Source organism: Pseudorasbora parva, chromosome 21, assembly GCF_024679245.1.
Source record: "Pseudorasbora parva isolate DD20220531a chromosome 21, ASM2467924v1, whole genome shotgun sequence".
NCBI lineage: Eukaryota > Metazoa > Chordata > Actinopteri > Cypriniformes > Gobionidae > Pseudorasbora > Pseudorasbora parva.
The window spans coordinates 3208858-3232373 of NC_090192.1; the positions used below are offsets into that span (position 1 = coordinate 3208858).

The 23516-nt window shown below is 40.1% G+C and overlaps 1 long non-coding RNA gene across 1 annotated transcript; it reads left to right on the top strand.

The window, feature by feature from the left end:
• The first annotated feature begins 17672 nt into the window (after positions 1 to 17672).
• LOC137056247 (uncharacterized) lies at positions 17673 to 19221 on the top strand. The gene is made up of 3 exons (XR_010900256.1): positions 17673 to 18242; positions 18470 to 18582; positions 18948 to 19221. It is a non-coding gene; the product is annotated as an uncharacterized lncRNA (long non-coding RNA).
• The last annotated feature ends 4295 nt before the right edge of the window (positions 19222 to 23516 follow it).

Here is a 23516-nt window from a genome sequence, read left to right on the forward strand (position 1 = left end):
CGGCTTTATCTGCCCTATATTACTGCAAGACAAGTGCTGTCTCCCTCCATTTCCCTCTGTCCATTCCCAGGGAACAGCTGCATGCATGGTTTTCTCCTCATTTGCTGTGAAAAGTGGGAGCTGTGGTTCAGGCATGATTGGAGCTCGGCCCAATGGCTCCTCATCTGAGAGTTTCCATGGGACAGGCACGTTTGCTGTAACCAAAACACCATGTGAGGTTCAGCCAGTGCTCTCAATGGCCGGCTATCTTCCGCCCCTCTGTCCTTGTCGACTACTTGGATCCCTCAGAAAAGTAAAAACGCCAAATGCTAATTATGTCTAATGGATGCTGTAAAGTGGAATATGCTCTACTTACTAGTGAAGGAATGTGTGTTGTGAGAATTAGCATTGTGCTATTTTCCATCTGATCAATATAAATGAAAGACAAACAGACACTGGGCCTTATTATACACCTGACGCAATGCGATGCCAGCCGGACGCAGTTCTCATGTTCACGTCCAGCTCCTCTGTGTTTAAACATCAAATGCACTGGCGCATCTGTTCACCCATCAGTGTGTGTGTGTGTGTTTCCTCATGGGCGTCTGGTCTAAACCAGGTGTGTTCAGGAGCATTGTTGGAGCGTTGCTATTGTGAGGAACTGAAAACCACTGACCACTGACCAACACACACCTGCTCTAAAGTCAATAGTGAAGTATTTCTGTGTTATTTAAAGAGTGTGTTAGTGATATGAGCCAACATGCACACACTGCTTATTACACACACAGGGACGAGCAGCAGCACACATAAATTTTAAATATGAAAAATTAAAAGATTAAAATGTAAAAGATTATTACTTTGTACATACTTGCCTACATCATAATGGATAGTCATTGCATGTATCAGAATTAGCCTATTTGCAGTAATGACGAGCACCTGGGCGTCATTGAACACGCAGATCTGTTTCCTCCTTAGAGAAGCTTTCAGTTTTCATTCTTCCTCTTGGTTCCCCTCGAAGCTCAGATTAATGAAAGCAAAGACCAGGCGTCTTGAGCGCCTCTATAAGAAGACTTGTCTTCCTCTTCATTCTACCCTCTACTCTGAATTCATATTGCAGTATAAACATGCCATTAACACTGCACGCACTACTTACTTATCTACTATTATCAACAGAGCAAACTGTAAAAACAGGACTATTTTCTTAGATCAACAAACTTGTTTAACCACCATCTCCACTTCTTTATGGTTCTTCCGACCTTTGTGCACATGCGTTTTATGTGCTCGGTCTATGGGCATGTACTGTTTCACCAACTTCTGGCCTGACATGCATAATACAGCGATTTTACTCCTTTTACTTCGTCACCGAAAAAAACAAACAAGCACTGTTGTCCTTGTGGGGACATTTTTGGGTTCCCATGAGGAAAACATCTCACAAATCACACTGTGATTAAAAAAAAAAAAGTTAAAATGCAGAATGTTTCCTGTGATGGGTAGGTTTAGGGGCAGTGTAAGGGGATAAAATATACAGTTTAATAGTATAAAAACCATTATGCCTATGAAATGTCCCCTTAAAACATGGAACCACAACGTGTGTGTGTGTGTGTGTGTGTGTGTGTGTGTGTGTGTGTGTGTGTGTGTGTGTGTGTGTGTGTGTGTGTGTGTGTGTGTGTGTGTGTGTGTGTGTGTGTGTGTGTGTGTGCTCGTCTAGGAGAAGTGCCCATACAAGGAATTTCACCCTTTGACATCATACTCTCTCTTGAAAAAAAAAAAAAAAACTTTCTGAAACTTATTTGAATCCTGAAGGAGTGTATTTTGGCACACAAATACGTCCAACTCGTTGTTTTGTTGTTGTTGTTGTTGATATTTTGGCCATGTTTATCACAAGAATCAACAGTGGTTAATATGTCAGAGTGCATGACATAGCATTAGACCCCCTTTAATGTCATTCTCCATAGCACAATCCTGAAAAATGGGAAAAATTCCTGCTGTAATTGCATTCTCACCCCTGTGTTTTTTCGCTGAGCATCAGAATCTGTGTGGTTGTGGTGGACAGCTGCCAGGATCTCTCCACAGACGCTCAGCAGCCTTTAATAAGGACTCTCACCTAGAGTCGCTTCACACAGAGAGCGGGCAGAAGGGCTCGGACATGCTGCACTGGGGCTTGTTTGGCGTTATCCCTTCATTATAGCGCTCCTTATCCTCCTTCTTTTGCTGTCTTTCACTCTTTGGGACTGATTAGCATCTTATTATTATAATTTTTTTTTATCTGTAGCTTTGGCTTCAACTAAAAGGACAGTCACCCAAACAAATGCAAATACACCATTTACTCTCCCTCGTGTGATTCTGAACCCACATGACTTATACATACACACACACACACACACACACACACACACACACACACACACACACACACACACACACACACACACACACACACACACACACACACACACACACACACACACACACACACACACACACACACACACACACACACACACACACACACACACACACACACACACACACACACACACACACACATATATATATACAGTTTAACAGTTTATATATAATAGTTTGAACATCAAAATAAGTTAATTTTTGTAAGTAAAATTTGTATGCTCCATTCAAGCTGGAAAGAAAATTTGATTTGGAGTGGCATGAAGTAACAATGACATAATTTTCCTTTTTTTGGGGGATACAGTTTTTCCGAATTATTTATTGATTTATATATTACATTCTCTCGCTCCCACCCGCAACATTTATGTTTTGTCCCGCTCCCACCCACAAAAGCCCACATAAAAGTATAAATAGATTTTTTTCTGTACGTCCATGAAATAGTTTGAAGTAATTCTACATAAAAGCAAGCACGTGCATGGTTTTGGCGCTCGATAGTTCCTAAAAATCTGACATCTCAGTTCAGCGTGATGTCTCAAAGCTCCGTTATCAGTGAAGCTGACTGCACAATGGATCTTCCATAATGTCTACACATTTTCCGTGTTATAATCTCAGGTTTTTCCAGCATGCAGAATTCAGCACTGAACAAAAACTCACTTTGAGCGCTGAGTGGATTCTATCGTAAATCTGATTGGCCGTTGCGTTCAAGAAATCAACACGTATATGTCTGTGATTGGCTACATTGCACAATGCTGAAAAAACAGAGAAACTCTGCCCATGTGCCTGTACATCGTTTTATTTGTTTTATTTGTATTTTGTTGCTTTTGTGCAATAGATTAATAACAATTAATTTGTTTTTAGCTTTTAGATGGGAGTCCTGCAAATCATTTTATTCTCCCGCAACCTGCACACACACACGAGTACCTTACCGCCCGCGCCTGCACTCGATTGCATTGGGTCCTGTGGTAGTCCTGCAGGAGTGCAGGTCTCTAGTTTGGACCCCACGTATTGACTTTATGTGATTGTATTGATTTATTTGTTCTGAAGAAATTACTTTAATGATGATCTTAATAAATATGAGTTGTTGCTGGATATTGATCGACATGTTATTCTGAGAGGCAGAATTATGCTGGTTAGAAGAAAACCTGTGTATAAACAAACACACACACACACACACACACACACACACACACACACACACACACACACACACACACACACACACACACACACACACACACACACACACACACACACACACACACGCATATGGGGGGACAGAAATGTGTGTGTGTGTGTGTGTGTGAGAGTGTGTGTGTGTGTTAGGATAGATAATGTAACAAAAGTCACAAAATCTCCTGCCACTATCTTTGTTTGTTTAAAGGGGCGGTGAAATGCTGTTTCATGCATACTGAGCTTTTTACACTGTTAAAGACTTGGATTCCCATCCTAAACATAGACAAAGTTTCAAAAACTAATGTTGGACGTTTGATGGAGTATTTCTGTGTCAAAAATACTCCTTCTGGTTTCTCACAAGTTTTGGAGAGTTTTTTTCGAGTATGGGTCGGCTTGACGTTAATAGAGCGGAAGGTCCTTGTATGGGCCGTACGGGCTCTTCTCCCGGTAGGGTGCGCGCGCGTGTGACTAGAGCGAGAGAGGAAATGCACGCCCATAAACACTCTCAGGTGCAGATCCAGTCGTCCGTGAACACTTCTGTCGCGCTGCGCTCCACTTTATTCCTATGGGTGACGTCGAGCGACTTCAACGCTTCAGCACAGCATTCCGGGAAGGCAGCGCTGCATTTGAACCGATTTGAACGCAGAAATGACGGGAAGCTTCACAACATCGTGTCGCAAAATGGATTTTCATGGTCACTGCTGTCACAGGACTTCACCAAATCATACCAAAGAAGTGTGTTTTTGACGGAGCGGTCCCAGCGATAAAGGTTCGGTCCTGCTTTGGAAGCAGCCGGTGAGCTTCAAATGTCTGTGCTGTCGGCTATCGTCGCGTGAGTAAACATCAGTAAACGACACGATCGCGTGCTTCGTCATTCAAATGCGCTAACGGCTACTCCATTGCTGTTCTCTGTATAACGTTACACTACTCTGACGTGCAAAACCGTTTTGCTTCCTACCTCTAAGGTCTAGTCGCATACAATAGTCCATAAACCGAATCATGTCCTCATAAAATGCGAGTAAAGACACACAAAGGCCCCTAAATACAGTCCATACCACAGAGACAGACGTCCTGATGTTGCTGTTTTTCCTGTTCAATTTATTTCTGCCTTTTATTGGATTCTGGATCATATCTGTATTAGCTGAGATAGCCATGGGCTTCTTCACGCTTGAGGACATCACTGCTTTGTTCGCAATCGTCATTCTTTAGCTCCGCCCACACGATACGCCTCCAGGCGCTCGTTTTTTTCCGGAAAGACTCGGGACAGCCCATATTTCTTTTATAAATATAACAAAACTAAAGACTTTTCAGGATGCAATACTACTCTATAGGTACTCAAGATTGACATGAGATTGACTGAAACTGAGTGTTTCACCCCCCCTAATAAGGGGAACATCAAATGGGTTCTGAACCGACTCCAAAGGCCAAATGTCCAGAACCAACATTTTGGTGATTCATTTAAGGGTGCTTTCACACCTACCTTGTTTGGTCCGGATTTTCGGACTTTTCAGTTTGGTACGAACCAAAATTACAGGTGTGAAACCTCCCTCGGACCACGGTCCGGACCAAACAGACGAAATTTGGTCCGACGAAAAGAGGTAGTCTCGGTCCGGACCAAACTGAACAAAGGTTCGGTTCGTTTCTTGTGTGAAAGCATTTTCTGTATAGTTCGGACTTTCAGACCATTTACAGGAAGTTCTGGTGTAGGATTAGTGAAAAAAACACAGATTAAACTCACAGCACACGTGAGCAGCAGTGATCGCGCAGCATTTTAAACAGAACCGCTTGTGTAGTCATGTCAGCTCGCGTGAACGGCGTGCTCTGCTTGTGAATATATATATATATATATATATATATATATATATATATATATATATATATATATATATTCACAAGCAGAGCATTCCGTTCACGCATATTTCTAATGTATTTCTAATGTCTGTGAGACAAGTAACGTTATGCTGAGTTTCGGTTTATTTATGAGACCGCCAGTTCATGTGCAACGCAAATGATCACGGGATGTCTGCTATTTAAGCTTATTTATTAAATTCAGGCAAATGATGAAACATTTATTAAAATTAAGATACAAAATACAAAGCTTTCTACAAAAGAAATCTTAATGAAGTGGTCAAAATTATTTCTGACTCGATGTCTTTGACATATATTGCACATCTGTGCACGTTTCATAATCAATATAGCCTAGATGAAATTTAAAAATAACATTATAATATTTAAACATAACTAAAATAAAACACATTGTTTGGCTAAAGCCTTCTAGGAGCTCCTCCTTTCCTGTCGGCGCCGATAAAATGTTTGCACAACGAGGACGTTCATTTGGTGAATTTGCCTCGAGTATAGTTGGTGCTGCAGATAGTAGTGCCATAATATTAACAGTATTGCCAACGATATGCGTCTGTTCATTCATTCTTGTCAAAGTTAGCCGCTGAATTGACAACACACTGACGTCAGACGCACGTCCGCTAACAAACCAATCAATGTTAAGATGCAGCCCACAGAGATGATGACGACAGGACGCCAGTGCGTCATGTAAAGTTCTTTGGTGCGCTGACATAACTGCAGTGTGAAAGCAAACCAAAAAGAACCAAATTTCCAAACACAAACTTTGGTTCGGACCTTGGTGCGGACTTTCAGGTGTGAAAACACCCTAAGTCTTCACCCAAACTTATTTGCTTAAAGCGATTAGGCAGTGAACAATCCAGGCCTGTGTTTGAGAGCGCGGGGACGTTTGACGGAGGAAGTCAGAGCAGAAGTGCATATTTAGCGTTCATGTCTGCGTCAGAGCATTGGAAAGCGCAGGCAAAGTCATGAGAGATTGGCAGTTTGTCCGGCGAGAAGCGCGTTTCCCGGGGAAGGTTGGGTTAACCGCGCACAGGAGAGCGGTCCAAAAGAACCGTGTCCTGATTGGGACGCTTGGGCCTGCCAGCGCCGGGAGTGACAAGCGGTGCCAGCGGATCAGAGCCGGCCTGCCACTGATGTTTAATGTTCACACATGCACTGGGAAGCGCTGTCCAAGAAAACCAATTTGGAGAATACACTTTAAAAAGGGGCACTTTTCCATCTGCCTTCTGTCCCTCGTCTTCGTCCAAGAGAGAGGGGAAAAAGACAGTATGAAGAAGTGGAGAGCTTAAGTTCATAATCAGTTACAATTGAGTTTGTTTATTGACAGCACTGAAAGAACCGCTTGGCAACACAGTGTGTGTAAGTACAACAATAAAAGCCTCAGTTAATTCTGTTAGTAGTCAAAAACTCCAAACTCGTCTCAACGGCCTCCTTTACATCTGGCGCTAACATTCAAAATGGAAAACAGCACTTGCGTATTACTTCAGAGGTCGTGTTAAACGAACATTTCCGTCATTTATCAAGTTTTAAAACACGTTTTTGTCATTTTGACAGATACAAAAGAAGCTATCTGGTCAATTGCGTTTTCCACAGTAAAGGATGCTAATGCAGATTAGAAGCGAAGGGAAGAAACGGACGTTTTAAAGCTTCCCTGCGGATAGAGACGGAGCGAGAGACGCCAGTGAGGATTTGAGGAGAGGAACGAGAGATTGTAGGTGTATTCCAGTCGCGTAATCCATGGGATATCCATCGAGTGATGTTGGGAGATTTACAGTACAGTCCATCGCAGTAACCGTAGTGGAAAATGATTGCTGTGCGAGGTCTGTTATCACTTACTCGTGCTGCATGTCGGGAATGAAACGCATTAGTGTTTACACCTTTGCTGAATGTGCTCGAGTGTGATGCGATGCTCATATGTGATCTGGAAACGCATGGTGATTTTAGGTGTCGCTGCATTTATCACCCGTTTAATAAAGCCCATTACTGCTCAAAGGTGTTGGGTTAATTAGGGCTTTAAATCAATCCATAGTTTTCACGTGTCGTCACACACTCATAGGAACGCCACCTGGAGGGCGAAACAAGGCTCTCCTCCATTGCCCACCAGTCATTTTTACCAGGTTTGTACACTCTAAAAAATTCTGGGTAAAAAACAACCCAATGCTGGGTCAAATAAGGACTAACCCAGCAATTGGGTTGTCTTAAGCAAATATTTAACCCAACTGCAGGGTTAAAACAACCCAATCGCTGTGTTAGCCCATATTTGACCTAACATTGGGTTAAAACAACCCAGCATTTTTAAAGTGTAGTCAGTAATGCATTAAGTAATGCAAAATCAATTTACACCTTGTTAATGTTGCACACTTTGTAAAGGAACGTAAATGAACACAGAATATTAATGCAACACCAGGTTTCTCGTTAGGTGTTTTCCCATCAAAACCCATTATAAAGAAAACGTTGCATTCATATTCTTGGCTCATCTACTTTTTATAGTATGCATCATCAGAAAGGTGTAAACTGAATTTGATCTTTTAATATCACTTTTTAAGTACATTATAGCACTTTAATGGTATAAAAGAAGTCTTCAGTTCACCCTCCGTCTGCTTGATCAGCTCTATAACGGGTTTACTGCATAATTAATCTGTTTGAAATCAAGAGGTGTAACAACTCGATTTAAAATAAAACCCATACACTCTAAAAATGCTGGGTTAAAAACAACCCAAGTTGGTTTGGAAATGGACAAACCCAGAAAATGGGTTGTTTGAACCCTAGTAAATGGACCCATTTAAACATCCCAATTTCTGGGTTTGTCCATTTCCAACCCAACTTGGGTTGTTTTTAACCCGGCATTTTTTAGAGTGTATCAACAAATCCTAGATTAGAGTTAATCTTTGCTTAACTGAATCCTTTGGTGCAACTCACCCTACACGCTAAAAATGGCTGGGTTAAAAACAACCCAATTGGCAACCCAGCGCTGGTTAAATATTGGACAGAACACATGCTGGGTTAAATTAACCCAGTGGCATTTTAACCCAGCAGGGGCTGTTGAGAAAACCCAAAATGTAGTCAATTTTATCATTAATGGATTTGGTATTCTGGGTTATTCTTGCTGGGTTGTTCTTAAAATTTCTCCTATGCATTAGCTGTAAAACTAGACAATAATGAAAGCACAAATGAAGAATGCATCTTTAGACTTTTAAAACAATCATTTTTATTGCTTGACAAATGTTACAATCCACAAATGTGTTAAAATTGGCAACAATGACAACAACAAACCTAAAATATGCAGTAAATTTATTAATGTTTAAAAACGAACTTTTATTTTGACAGGTTGCCGTGACCTTTGAGTGTCTTTGTTCATGACATGACGTGCCCAGTCATTCACACAGAGACGCAAAACATGGAAGAGTAACTTTAATATTTAAATAGTATTTAATATACACAGACACTGGTTTATATTCGGCTACAGTCTGGAGCCCTACGTGTCGCGACTGAACGCAGCTGCGGGACCGAATACAGTCTGCATGTGAGTCGATGCTATATAGATACTATCGTCACATTTTTTAAATTTCAGTATGTACCTGGTACCGAAGTACCGGTACTTGTGATATCATACAACCATGTTTTAATTTTCGTAAGGGGATCATGGTTCCATGTAATCACAAACTGTAATAATCTATCGTCTCACATGCTTGACGTTACCTAAACTAACACGAGTCAGTTAACGTTACATTGCATCGGATTCTGAGGTAAAACTTTTGTCGTCTTAACGTCATGTAAGCTTAAGAATTGTTGCCGCGAAGAAGAAAAAAACGATAATTATGCTAATTAAAATGATTATTAATGAAAACATATGAACTTATCTTAAAACATCTGCAACCAGTGGCTTTGCCTTTTGCATTGTCCTTTCAAAATTACTGTTTGGGAGCGAATTTAAATGAATGAACGCGGGAAGCACGTGAAACAACCAAGCGCTGGGTAGAATCAACCAAGCATTGGGACCCAGCAGGTTTAACCCAACGACTGGAAATTTGAAACTTCCCAATGGTGTTTAAAATGTGATCAAATAAACCAACAAAAATTACCCAACAGTCTTAACCCACCATTTTGGGTTAAAAAACATTATTTAGAGTGTATAGTGTTTTTCACATTAAGCGTTTTAAAACGTCTTGCTGTTTTTAGTGATTTAAAACTGCAGCAGGTGCTGTATATGGATCATAAGTGACTAAAACGTGCATCTTGTTCACATATTTTAGTTTTGTGATGGAATTCTGACAGGTTTGTGCTGCAGTTCAATGGAGTCCGATGGCGGTTTCGCCCCCCAAAGCTTCGCGAAAGTCACGTGACTGAAAACTCTGGATTACAAACTGTAATGAACAAATGACGCTGCATGCACAACAACATTTCTGAGACTGGACCAGTATTTACATGTTCCAGTATACAGTGTGCTTGTTTGCTTTGCATGCAAATGAATCACATATTAATATTGAAGATAAGAAATAAAGATAATTACATTGTGGAAAACGAAAGCACTGAATACACCTTATAAAAGGTAAAGTATAAGTGTATCTCTGGCCTTCAGTCCACGGCCATCCATGATGTGTTGTGCTGTTGTTCAGTCGTGGTCTGTGTACCCGAGACTGACGTCACATCTCACTTACTCAAGCTGCGCTGCCGGCTCTAAGTGTGGTTTGGCAAAAGGGCTGGACTGAAGCTGAAAACCAGCTCAGGCCCTAAACTGGCCAATCACAACCACAGCATGACATGCAAACTATTGCCAGCTGTACTGTCTGATTTCATATAGGTTGGATTTTAAATCAGGCAATAGTTGACATTAGACAATAATGTAAAACATTAATAGCACATGAGCTTTTCAATGATTTTATTTTATTGTATTTATTTAATACTTTATTTTATTTTATTATTTATATTTTTTTATTTTTTTATTATAATTCATTTATTAACTTCACTTTTAATATATTATAATATATATTTTTATTTTATTTTTTATTTTATTTTAATATTATTTTTGTTGTTTTTATTTTATTTTATTATAATTAATTTACTTTACTTTAATATTTTATATATTTTATGCTCTTTAATTTATTTTTCTCTATTATTTATATTATATATGCTTTTTGTTTAATTGATTTTATTAAATCATTATATTAATCATTTATTTACTTCAATATATTATAACATTTATATATATATATATATATATATATATATATATATATATATATATATATATATATATATATATATATATATATATTAAATGTATTTATTTTACTTTACTACTTTACTTTATTTTAATATAATTCATTTGTTTACTTCACTTTACTTTATTATATTAGATTATTTTTGAATTTATTAGTAAAAAATCTTTTTTATTTTATTTCAGTTTACTTGGGTCAAAACAAAAGTGCACAAAAACAAACAAACAAACATGTTATTTATTTATTTATTTATTTATTTATTTATTTATTTATTTATTTATTTATTTATTTATTTATTTATTTATTTATTTATTTATTTATTTATTTATTTATAAAAATTAGTCCTACCTAAATAAATAAATAAACAAATACATTTAGCTGCATTTTTTTTTTTAAACTGCCCAGGTAAGTAGCAGATTTTCGGGGTGTTTACGGTGATTTTATCCGTAATTAGCTAAAGCAGCCTCGAGACACGGATGTTTCTCATCCTCAGTTGCAGCCTTGTGATGTCAGGCTTTTTGTTTCCAGTATATTCTGAGGTGTGAGAACTGAAGTGTGAGAGAGTGTAGGACTAAGAAACACAGTCTGGCACTGCATTTTGTGCCCACATGAGAAACATGGGGAAAATTGCATGGGAAAAGGGGAACATGCAAAATGTATCCATCTGCACTGCCATCCACCCACACACACACACGTACATACATCGACATTTGAATTTCCCACTGGCCGCCATGATACTCAATCATCAATACACCCAGACAGACAGAAGGGGGATTTCCACGAGACCTCTGTGAAAAATCCATATGCAAACCAATGGTTTAGTAAAATGTCAAAAAACTGGAGATCAAACCAAATCAAGCAAGTGGTGTAAAGAATTTGCTCGGGATTTGCGCAGTAGTGGTCACAATGGTTGTCATTTTTGGGAGGGGAATAATTGGCATCATTTGGTAATAATAGAGTAAGAGGAGGAAAAAAATATATAAGCAAAGCTTATTATGGCAAATGAAGCCACCGGCGTCTGAGTTACATGTGATACAGCTCACCACAAATTTGCCTTACGTTATATGTAATGTATATTATATGAATTATGCGGTTGCATATGAATGTTTGGGTGTGTATATCTATCCTCCTGATATACTACAGCATTTAGTGCATGAGAGGAAAATGCATTTGAGTGATATATTCCCAATCCCATATATTATAAAAATCAGATGCGTCGTGTACTGTACATATTTTATTAAAGAGCAGAGGTAGAACTAATGCAGTAGTCATGTGAACAGATCTGCAAACTATAGTAATTGGTCTCTGGCCTGCAAATTACAGCTGGCAGCAAATTTAGGGATTGTTCAACTTTAATCAGTGTGTTGCATTGTAGGAACCCATACAGTGTGTTCACTTGATATAATTGATTTATAAAAAACACCTGGAAATGTTTTTTATGTATCATTTGAATTGTTTTAAACACTGAGTCGACAAATTAGTCGAACCAGCATGAGGATGTGTTAGCGTTTTGTTGCAGAAAGTGCATCATCAGCTTGAACAAATAATAGGAAAGCTGCCTAGTTAGAATAATGAGCGCTTGTTTTTCCTCAGGTTCTCCTAATCAACGATGTTATCAATGCTGTGGAATCTGGCCTTGCGCTAACAGTGGAAGCTCAATGGAGACAGCTCCTATTTCCCAGACCTTTCCTTCATGACAGAGCGGGCCTGTGAACAATGCGTCTCTGTGCAGTTTGTTTTCTCCAGTGATCAACTTGTTTTTAACATCCTCTGCGTTGAGCGGTGGCAATGGAAAGAGTGGGCCGGGCCCTGGCCATGCTCTGGGTTTCAGTTCTGCTGCTTGAGCCCAGTGGACAAGCCTGACACTTCTGAGGGAGTCCCAAGCTTTGAGCTCACTGTTTTGACTGGGTATGTGTCGGGTGAGTGGGCGAAGGCTCGCTGTATGGGAAGTGGCAGAGCGCTCGCTGCCAGGCTGATTTGATTTGCCGTTTCCCAAGCCTCCCTATTCTAAAGCCTTTACGCCAAACCCTGGCCATAATGGTTTTTGCGTTCGATCAAGGGCAGCGGCGAGCATTGGACGAGGCGTGTTGGGAAAGTGGGCTTGGAAGAGCTCTATGTGAAGTGCCAGGAAGTGATGACAACTGTGTGGTTTGTGGAGCGTCACACCACACACACTCCTGAAGAAAAGGTACACTTTGCTCTTGCTTCGTCGCACAAATAGAGTTGTTTTCTCCAAGAGAGGAAAATATGACAGATAATGCATCTAAACTGCCATGTGCACACATACACACACACACACACACACACACCCTTCCCACCCACCCATGAAATTAGATGTTTTGCTGAAATATGGAACCCGTTTTTTTGGAATGGAGCACGTTGGGTTAGCTATTGGTAAGGGACGCCGATGGTTTCCACTGTTCTTACACCATTTCAGCCATGTTTTACGACGCTCTCCACTTGAGTGGACACACATGCCTCCTTAAACACACTGCAGAGACCAAAGTGGCGAGGACACATCCCGAGAGAGCTGGATTTGCCTCATTCTTGCACAACGGACCTGTGCTCGGTCTGGAGGCGCGCTAAGCGTACGCGTCAGAGTGTTTCCGTCGTTACCTCGTTAGCTAAGCCTCGTGTTGGGATTATGGGAAATGTCTTGGTGACCCTGGAAACAAAAGCATGACTTAATCAGCCTATAAAAACAGAGACAGTGGCCAAGACATTGGATTCAGCCAACAGGCTTGCCATACACCGCACTGCTACATGCTAGAGCCGTAAACACGGAGGACGGAAAAACGTATTGATGAATATTGGTTATTTGTACAGGCAGGACTTAAAGGGATAGTTCACCCAAAAATGAAACCCTCATGTTTTTCAAAACCTGTATGAGTTTCTTTCTTCTGTTGAACACAAAAGAAAACATGTGGAAGACAGTAGCCATAGAGTGGTTGTCCATGTTGTAGGCCAAAACATGGATGCGAGTTAGCATTTTAGCACTTCTGGTTCCCTCGTCCCAAAGTCAAGGGGTTTTTAATGGGATTTTGGTTAAATGGCTAAAAAAAAAATCTGTGGTGAACACAAGCTCAAGACGCTTTCACGTTTTATTCTACGACATAAAATACATTCGTATTAACCCACTCGTGATTTTTTTTTTTAAAGCTGTTACGTGTCTTGAAAGCAGACCACGTGTCTCGCAGTATATTAGTGATCTTCTTGCCATGCCCAATGCCTCAAAATCACTACGCTCTTCTAACCAATTTCTTCTTTCGATTCCCCGCTCACGTTATAAAAATAAAGGTAAATGGGCTTTTTCTGTGGCGGCTCTTCGACTCAGGAACAGTCTCCCTTTTAATATTAGATCTTCCCCCTCTGTTGCCACTATTAAATAAATTTTAAATTATTATAAAAATAAATTATGTTTTGACTGATTGACTGTGTATATGTTCTTTTGCGATAATCATAAAGCCTATGGGAAGATCCAGACAGAGCGACACACGTCATAATCTGAAAACCAAAAAAAAAGAAAAAAAAAAAAAAAATATATATATATATATATATATATATATATAATCTGAAAACCACGCTCACAATCAAACCGTCTCCATTGACTCTGAATTGCATTAAGTGGCCTTCTTGTAATGTCAGACTTATAACAAAAAACAGAACAATGTCTAAAAATTAATATGTGACAAGGTGTAAAGCAAACAAGCTAAAACACCCAGAAGTTTGCTTGACCCAAAAACGAGTATTTAAGGACACAAAAGTGGATATAGGCAAAACTGAGAGAGAGCGTGACATGCCCCCCCCCCCCCCCCCCCCCCCCCTTCCGGTGTGGGAGTGGCCTAAATGCACTCTTTCCTATTGGATTTTTCTCAAGGGAACCAATGTGATGCTAACTGCCAGTTGGCCTATTGACTTCCATAGTATTTTTCCTCTACTATGGAAGTCAATGGCTACCATCAACTGTTTGATTGGCAACATTCATTAAAATACAATAAATACAATTTCTGTCATTTATTCATCCTCAAGTTGTTCCGAAACTGTATGAATTTCTTTCTTCTGTTGAACACAAAGGAAGATATTTAAAAAAATGTCAGCAACCAAACAGTTGACAGACCCCATTGACTTCCATAGTACCCCCCCCACACACGCACACACACACAGATGGTTCAATAGCTAACCAACAATCTTTAAAATATCTTCTTTTGTGACCAACAGAAGAAAGAAACACATATAGGTTTAGAACAACGTGAGGCTAAGTGATACAATTGTAATTTTTGTGTGAACTATCCTTTTAAAGTTGTGCACATTTTTGAAGCTCAGGTGAACAGGAAGTAGGAATTTGTTTACTATGCAGTGCAGTTGGACGATTTTATACTTGTGCTTATCAGAGTGTGCATACAAATTTGTTGCAAATTAATGTGTTCATACAAAAGTGCCTGTTAATAATTTTCATAGTATTTCCTCTTAAGGCAAAGAACTTCACAGAAATAAACGACACATTAGGGAGTGCCTCAGAGTTGTTCAGTAAAGTGCAATGACATCATTGCTCTATTTTTAAGACGTGACTTTGCACATTCACAAATGTGACTGAGCTGAGAAACTGCAATAGTTAATGTTTCAAACAAGCCTGTCCCAACTGCTCTGTTAACCCCAATTGCTATCGCCACAACAGGAAATCTCCCAAGAGTTTGGAAATAATTAATAAAGGATCCTAAACATGGTCTGAGATGGAGAGCTTTACAATGACTTCTTGGCAATGGTGTGGCGGTAGCCAGCAGACCATTACTAGGACGCCGACTCAGTTGCTGTCTGTGGCTGGGGCGGTGCTGTGTCTTCTGAGCATAGATCTGGCTTAGGCTAAAACTTGTGTGAAGTGGCTCCATATGGGCTGAGCCAACAGCGTCCAAAACCATTGAGGTTGCAGAGGCAGTCTGACGCACAACAGCAGCAAGGGGCAGTCAGTTCTATTTTAGCAATTACGCACAGAAGAGCCTGGCGCTTAGAGGACATGAGGAAATAGCAAAACTGCCTAACTACTGGTCAGTTTGTCAATACATTCACTACTGTTAAGTGCCTTTTAAGATACAAAACATTCAGCACAAGACGGGAGCCAAAAAATCCTTCTCACAATAGAGTTGTACGTTGAATGATGAATCATCCTGAAAGGCATGCAGGGTGTTCAGACCTTAGCCTAATTATCTGTATTTTAGATGGTAGACCTCAAGTGTATCGTATTCATGCTGTTTTATTAGCTTCAAATGAATGGTGGTCTTACTAGAAGAACTGATGACACTACTATAAAGTCAAAGCATTAGTACAGATGTAGTTACATGCCATTAAATGTCATTACAACAATAGAAATATGATTGAGCCAATGAGTTGCAAACAAGCCAAAGCAAAGATAGTATGGGTTCTGACATGGTGGAAATGTGAAGCAGATGTACTTCCCTCATCCAAGATGCTGTCAGATGGCTTTATCAGCCCCAGCCCTCTGGGAACTGCCCTTTAACCCTAAACACTCCAAGAACTCTGATATTTAGACATTTGCCGTTGTATTGCAATCTGAGGTAATTCACATTTTCTTTCTTTTCTCCTAGTGTTGCTCGGTCTTTGTGCACACCATGCCTTTTACTGATGTCCGGTTTTGTAAACGAATTGCTCTTTTAAGTCAGATCTTCAACCCATTCACAAAACTGATCTGGGCTGCGTTTCCCGAAAGCTTCGTTAGCCAACTATGGTTGCAAGTTCTGTCGTTATTAGCAAACGAGTTTGAAACCATAGTTCCAACAAACATTCACAAACAGCATTGCAAAGTTGTGCAAGTTGGAACGACGACCTGTATTTAGAATCATAGATTATTTTTTGCATAATGTGGATTTAATAAATCTTTATCAAGCTGACATTCAGTACAATCATTTATTTCGATTTTCGAATGTATAGAAATGTCATTTACATCTTTAAGTTTGTCAAGAGATCTAAAGCAACTTTTTTGAAGAGTGAGCATGTGCGTACCTGCTCTTGTACGTACACTGTAAACAATTATTTTGAAAAAAAAGTTACCTGGTTGCCATCAAGTAAAATTAAAATTAAGTTTATTGAAATTAAAATTTTAAGTTAATACAATGAAACATTTTTGAGATTCGACATCCTTTATTAAAATATTATTAAAAGATTTTGTGTTATTATTAAAAGTGTTTTATTTCTGATGATGCAGTAAAACATGCCAAATAGTGCTATTTTCATGATTTATCCATTTTTTGATGTGGTTCAGATACAATAATATCTTGAGTTTTTATTTATTAAACAAATTTCCTTCACTGCATCAACTCAAACTTTTAATTTCAATAACTCAAAATTTTAAGGCAACCAGGTTACTTACTTTTTTAAGCTTAACCAACATAAAACAACATTTTTTTTTACAGTGTAGGAATCAGCCTCTGATTAAATCTGGAAATAAAGCAAAATAACTGAGAAAAAAATTAGAATTAGTCCTCAGATGCCATGTGCGTATTTTTAAGGATAAGTTTACTTTCAAATGAGCATCAGTGAATGATTTACTCACCCTCAAGCCATCCTAGGTGTATATGAAAATCTTCTTTCTGATGAACACAATCAAAGTTATATTAATAAATATCCTGATGCTTCCAAGCTTTATAATTGCAGTGAGTGAGGCTCTTGGGTTTGAAGCTCAAAACAGTGCGTCCATCCATAACATCCATCATAAATGTATTCCACATGGCTACAAAATATCTAACTTCCACCAGACCACCGTCAACTTAAAAAAAAAAAAAAACTGTGTATATGTTTATGATGGATGGATGCACTTTTCTGAGCTTCAAACTCAATGGACCCCACCATTATGAAGCTTGGAAACATCAGGATATTTATTAATATAGCTCTTATTGGTTTCATCAGAAAAAAAGAAAGTCATGGGATAATTTTCATTTTAAAGTGAACTAATCCATTAATTCAATTTTAAACAGATTCAAGAAGTTATTACTCCATCACCTGCGTGGCATCATTAACCAATGAGATAGTACAGTTTCGGGAAACAGTCGTGACTAGCTAAATTAGCTAATATTTCTTCAACGATGCATCGTACTATGGTAGTTAAGCAGCGAGTTACGCCGTTGTACAGGGAACGAGAGGTTCTTATTAGGAAAGATGCTATTTCAGAGAAGATCAGGTGATAGTACCAAGGAAAAATAGTGTGTGCTTCCATATGACATGGATATTTGCATGGTGATCTGCAACTTTTCCTCATTTGCACCTTTATTATGAGGAGCTTGCAGGTAAGGAAGAACTGTTATAGTGGACCCCCCACACCATCAAACTTATTACCAGGCAGAGCCCATATTCTGCTCTTAAGCCCCTACGGCCTTTGGATCTGGATCAACTGCAGATCAGAGAGTAAGTGTCAGGGCTGCAGTCCAATGCTAATGGCAAATAGAACCATATGACGAGCCCAAAACCCTCAGTTCTTCTGCCACACACCTGGGGAGAAGTGAGGACTCTGGTTGGATTCATGGATAACAGAGCCCCAGATTCCGGCTTCAGCACTACAGAACGTCAATGCGCCATTTCTGGACCATGAAACTTCACAAGGTGAGAGGACACTGGAGAATAACATCATCTGAGATGATGGTTTTTGGGGTTTTAACCTTGTGTTTGCTCACAAGTCTCTTTCCAGCCTAGTCTTCACATCTTTTTCACGTCTTCATGTAAAAGGGCTTTTATATGTTGGACTCCTTCACAGCTTTTTTTCCTTGATGGCATTTGTTTCCCTTTGCTCTTTATTATTCTCAAGACATCCATTTCAAATTCTTTTATAGGCTGTTCAAAATGGTAATGATGTGAGATCCCAAAACCGCCGACTGATTTAGAGGACTTGGAATCTGGCTGGGGAGTGCGGACTGGGTTGTACAGAACATCCAAAGCCACTAAGGTACACTAACCGACCCAAGTGTACACTTGGCTTTTCTTTATCTACAAGCTCTTCATCAACTCTCTCTAACTTTGCTACCCTTTGCTTCTTTCACCAGCCCTCCAGTCAGTTTATTTCTCTCCCACATCATCCTGCATGCTTCGGAAACACAGCAGCCCTCCCCGAACTAAGAATTCACATTTGTGATTCTGCACAAGCTTCCGCACTCTCTTTCTCTACCTTCCTAATCGCACTATTGCTCAAGACAATGATTTCAAAACAGGGCAATTAGTGTAATGTTGGTGAACGGCTGGCATATGCGGATGTTTCCTATTAAAATCATTGTTGGCTTCAGCATCCGACTCAACTACTTTCTCTCTTGGCAGCGGAACCTCTCTTGCAAATGAGCTCTGTGAAACCTTATCCCCCACTGGATTCAAAGATGTTGTATCACTGTATGCAGAGTAAGTCCAGATGAGTTGATTCCTCAATATGGAGGCGATTGCCAGACCACTGAACTGTGGTGAAGGTCTGGTATTAAGGACCGTAACAAGTGACTGGCTTTCACCTCTGATACTCTGAGCCAATTTGAAAGATCTCCATCGTATGAAGTCTCCACATGATGTGAGGTTCCTCCAAAACTGAGATGATTCATTAGGAGGGCACAATCCAGGTCAGTCATTTTTATTGGAGCACAGTTGACTTTATGAATTTACACAGTTTGTATACTTCAGTTTGATAAGCATTGGGTGTGCACCAGCATAATTTTAGACTCTAAAGGTAATCTCAGCCATTTGCGAGCCAGAAATGTCTTCGGTTATTTCCAGGCAAAGCTTCACAAATCATGCCAGGGTACTTTGCGACTGCTGACGCAAGAGCTCAAAATAAAAGGGTCTTTTCCCTGCTATTCTCAGTCAGAATATAACTCAGGCACAACTTGGTCAAATGGTTAGATGAAAGGCTGTGGTGGTGGCTGCTTCCCAAGGTTTCCTCGTAATCATAATCTGACAGTGATAAACCTTGAAATTTATGTCTGCTGCATAAGAGTGAAATCAAGAGGCCAAAAGAGGTGCTGCTGTGCAGATACGCCTGAGAAAAGAATGAACTGTTGGGTGGGGATTTTCTTTATACAAACCTTCATAATTACAGGTGGATTTGGTGGCCTGGAGGATATGCGTCTTTGTTTCCATGTCCTCAATCTCTATCTGAATGTAAAAGAATCCTGGAATCATCAGGAGGGTTTGCCGTGGTTTCTCAATACAGACAAGCGGCCAATCCTTCTTAAAACCAACACATGGCATATTCTCAGTCTCCTTTGATAATCCTCAGTCGTGCTCCCCCCACTGTTAACCTTTCTCTCAAAGCCTGGAGAGTAGTGGGGTGTCCTCTAAGCAAGCAGGGATCTACCATTGTCAGTCTGTAGGGGTGTTTTGATTAAGGGTGAGGTGTATGGTGGTGATTATTTGCCGTCATGGGGAGCTTGAGCAGAAGCAGGCGAAGGCCTCTCCATTTGTTTGCACAGGGAATATTGGCGTTTTGTCCTGGGAAAGACCGTCTTGGATTAAGACCTAGGGCTGAGGTGGCGGATAAAGTTTCTTTTGGTTAATATCCACTGTACATACTTGATAATCTCAATAATGGAAACAAAACATCCACGATAATGACCTCAGCCACAAGGCAGCCCTCAACTGTTGGGGCTCTCCTAAATAGCCTTCATCCGTAGGAGGAGAGAGTATGAAGTGCAGAGGGAGTCCTCTTATTTCCATTGGCATCTGGTGAAAGGGGGATGAGGTGTGTGTGTGTGTGTGTGTGTGTGTGTGTGTGTGTGTGTGTGTGTGTGTGTGTGTGTGTGTGTGTGTAAGTATCCATGAGCGCAAGTCAGAAGGAAAGGGGCACGTCTGGGTCCAACCCGAACGCAACACAAACGCATATGGAAGTGATCAGTTGGATGTTGGCTGGCATGACGTCTCCTGCACTGGGGCATTTTTGAAGAAGTGATGGAGTTGGGGGTACACATATCCTACATGGCCTGTGATGGTTTCTAAACCTGACTCAATTGGATGTGAATGGAATTCTTGGAGAATGGAGGAAACGATCAGTGTTCGCTCCCGGTAGTTTCCCGCAGTAATCCCCGCAGGAGTGCTGGAGGCGGCCCGCTTATGAACAAAGACGCTGCTCAAGAGTTTATGAAGAAAGTGACAAGAGAACAGCAATATGATTGTACAATGGCAGGAAGTGGAGTATGCAGAAATCCAACTCCTAAAGTTACAGTACAATATTCAAACAAGGCATATATTCTGCAACAATTACAGGTGTGTGAGAGATTTGGGGTGCAGTTTTAAAAATGAGATAATGTGGAAGCGTCAGGGCACAGCGTAAAGCAGTAATCACATACTAGCAGATGGGAGTGATCACGCTTGACTGAACTGAATATACTGTCATCCGGACTCAATATTAAGCTACAAACCACCACACACCATAATCATATTGCCATCATCATTATGATAGAAAAAACTCCAGGGTATTGACCTCATTTCCCCTCTAATGGTTTTCCAATTGTTTTCTGACCATCTCACTGATTGTTCGGCTAGATTATCTGTGTGTTTTAGGCTGAGAGAGAAGAAAAGGCCTGTTAACCAAGAGGTAGCCTACATTTTTAAAAAAACACACACACAAACACACACACTCAAAATGTTTTTAATGTTGTTTGTATGTCTATGCAGTGTTTTTAATATGCTTCCAAACAAACCATGTGCAAATTCATAAGTCACACCATTGCTGAGTAATATATCCTTAAAACTGCAGTGAACCAAAGACAGTCTCAGAAACACGCTTTAAAATCATTGGGTTTTCTTATGTCACAAACGATCTTGTATCCAATGTAGCGGGTGAATTATATTATGATGTTGTGATGAACTATATTCCTTTCTCCACTGACGTTCTATGATGTTCAGATTGTTTCTAAGGAGGCTGATTTTAAGATTGCCGACTGAGATGGTGAACGGGAACATGGGAAGATTAGCAACACATTAATTAGCGGTTTGATAACAAAGTCAAGCCAAAGGCTAATCATGTTAATTACCGTTATGTGTCCGAAGTTGTAAAGAGCGATACCATTGTGCAGCGTTTACTACAGTAAAGCTGGCCGAGTGGATCTCTGAGCCGGTGTGAGTGAGTGGAGGCGGGGATAATTTGCATATTCATTGATCCGCGTATACTAAATGAGGCAAGGGTGTGGAGTTACAGTCAAGCTATTCTAAGGCATGAAAAACGAATTCACAGGAGTTTTAACTTTAGGGATGCAATTATGGACTACAGGGGTATCAGAAAACATGCATGCTCTTAAAGGCCCACTGAAGTGCTTTGAAACGCGCCACATTATTCAATGTGTTGACGTGATTTTCCCTGAAATGGCTCCAGTTTTAGCGGCTCCTCCCCTTTTTTGAAACAGCCAATAGCGTTTCGTTAATACACAGTTTAATGACTAGAGCGGACCTTTCTGTTTGGTGAGGCCAGTTTCCTCTAACCGTTTATCATCATAATCTCCTCCATATCGCTTTGAAATGTATTACTCTGTGCAGAAGTCAAATGGGTCCGATATGTTTTGTTGTCTGCGCCGACTCGCGCATATGATCCAGAAGCACTGCGCTTTCGTGTCTGTAGTCTAACTTTAGACCAGAGCCGATGGTGTGTGTGTGTGTGTGTGTGTGTGTGGACTGCTGCGGTGCGTGAAACTACGTGAAAATAGACTTCATTCGCCTCGACTGAAAGCATATTTACACTGAACCGTTTCCTATCGCATATATAGTGTGCTATGTGCCTTTCACCATGTAGAAATTAGTAAATGTGTGAACAACTGACTGATTTCAGCCGCAGCTTCAGCAGCGTAGGGGGCGGGGCTTTAGATTCTAGAGAGTATTTGATTGGACAGAAGAGTTGATGAGAAGGTGAAGTCTGCGATGATGTCGTCAAAATCTGAGATTTGTTTTAACTGAAGTGAGAGACTGTACGTTTTGAATGCTTATATCTCCTAAATGCTAATTTTGTCATTGTTTTGGAACACACCAGCATATTCATAACTTTAAGGCTAACACAGTCATACTAAAAGCTAAACAACTTAAATTTAGATTTCAGTGGGCCTTTAAAGAATGGTTTTAATATTTTAAGTATTAACAATTTTACTTTAATAGTCTATCAAAAAGGATAAATGCTGCACATCTTAAACCATCTGTTTTGAGGACATTAGCTGATCTGACTAAAGTGCATCTGTTGTTATGTCTGGAGTGTTGATGCCATGCTATAAAAACCAATTATGATGGATAAGACCATAATTGAGAGGGTAGCTGCTGAGGTCATTTCCTGTCAATACTGCGGCCCGCCTCTCTGAGGGTGGTCAGTGAGAATGTGGGTCTCAGCATGTGGGCCTGTCTGGACTGTCTGGGGCCCTGATGGATCAACTCCTCATTCATCACGTGAAACACCATTCCACAAACACACACATATAGGAACATTTTCTGCTGGCGCTTAGAGGTCTGTCTTGTAATTTCTTCTGACATGTGAAATTGTCACTCATTTCATCCAAATGTTTTTTTTTCTTGGCATGTAGGAGTTCCACTATCACATCATTGACAAGCGTGTGCGTTTAGCAAAGCTGACAATGATGAATGTGAGATCAGTGGGAGGTGATACTGCATTGTGCCTAATATTCTGTCAAATTCAATAACTAGTTGTAGACAGTGCAACACATAAGGGAGAAGTTGAGTTTGATGGATGCCGAATGGACGGTTGGACTGATGAATTGACAGAGATCAGTGAGATGTGATTTTGATTAATGAGCACTCAGAGCACGTTCTTTCTTATTACTCATGATGGGTGTGAAATCTTCAGATCCTCTTTCTGGTCCTTTACGTTAACCCCCATGACAGATCGCTGTCGTCCATTTGCATTGTTCTTCC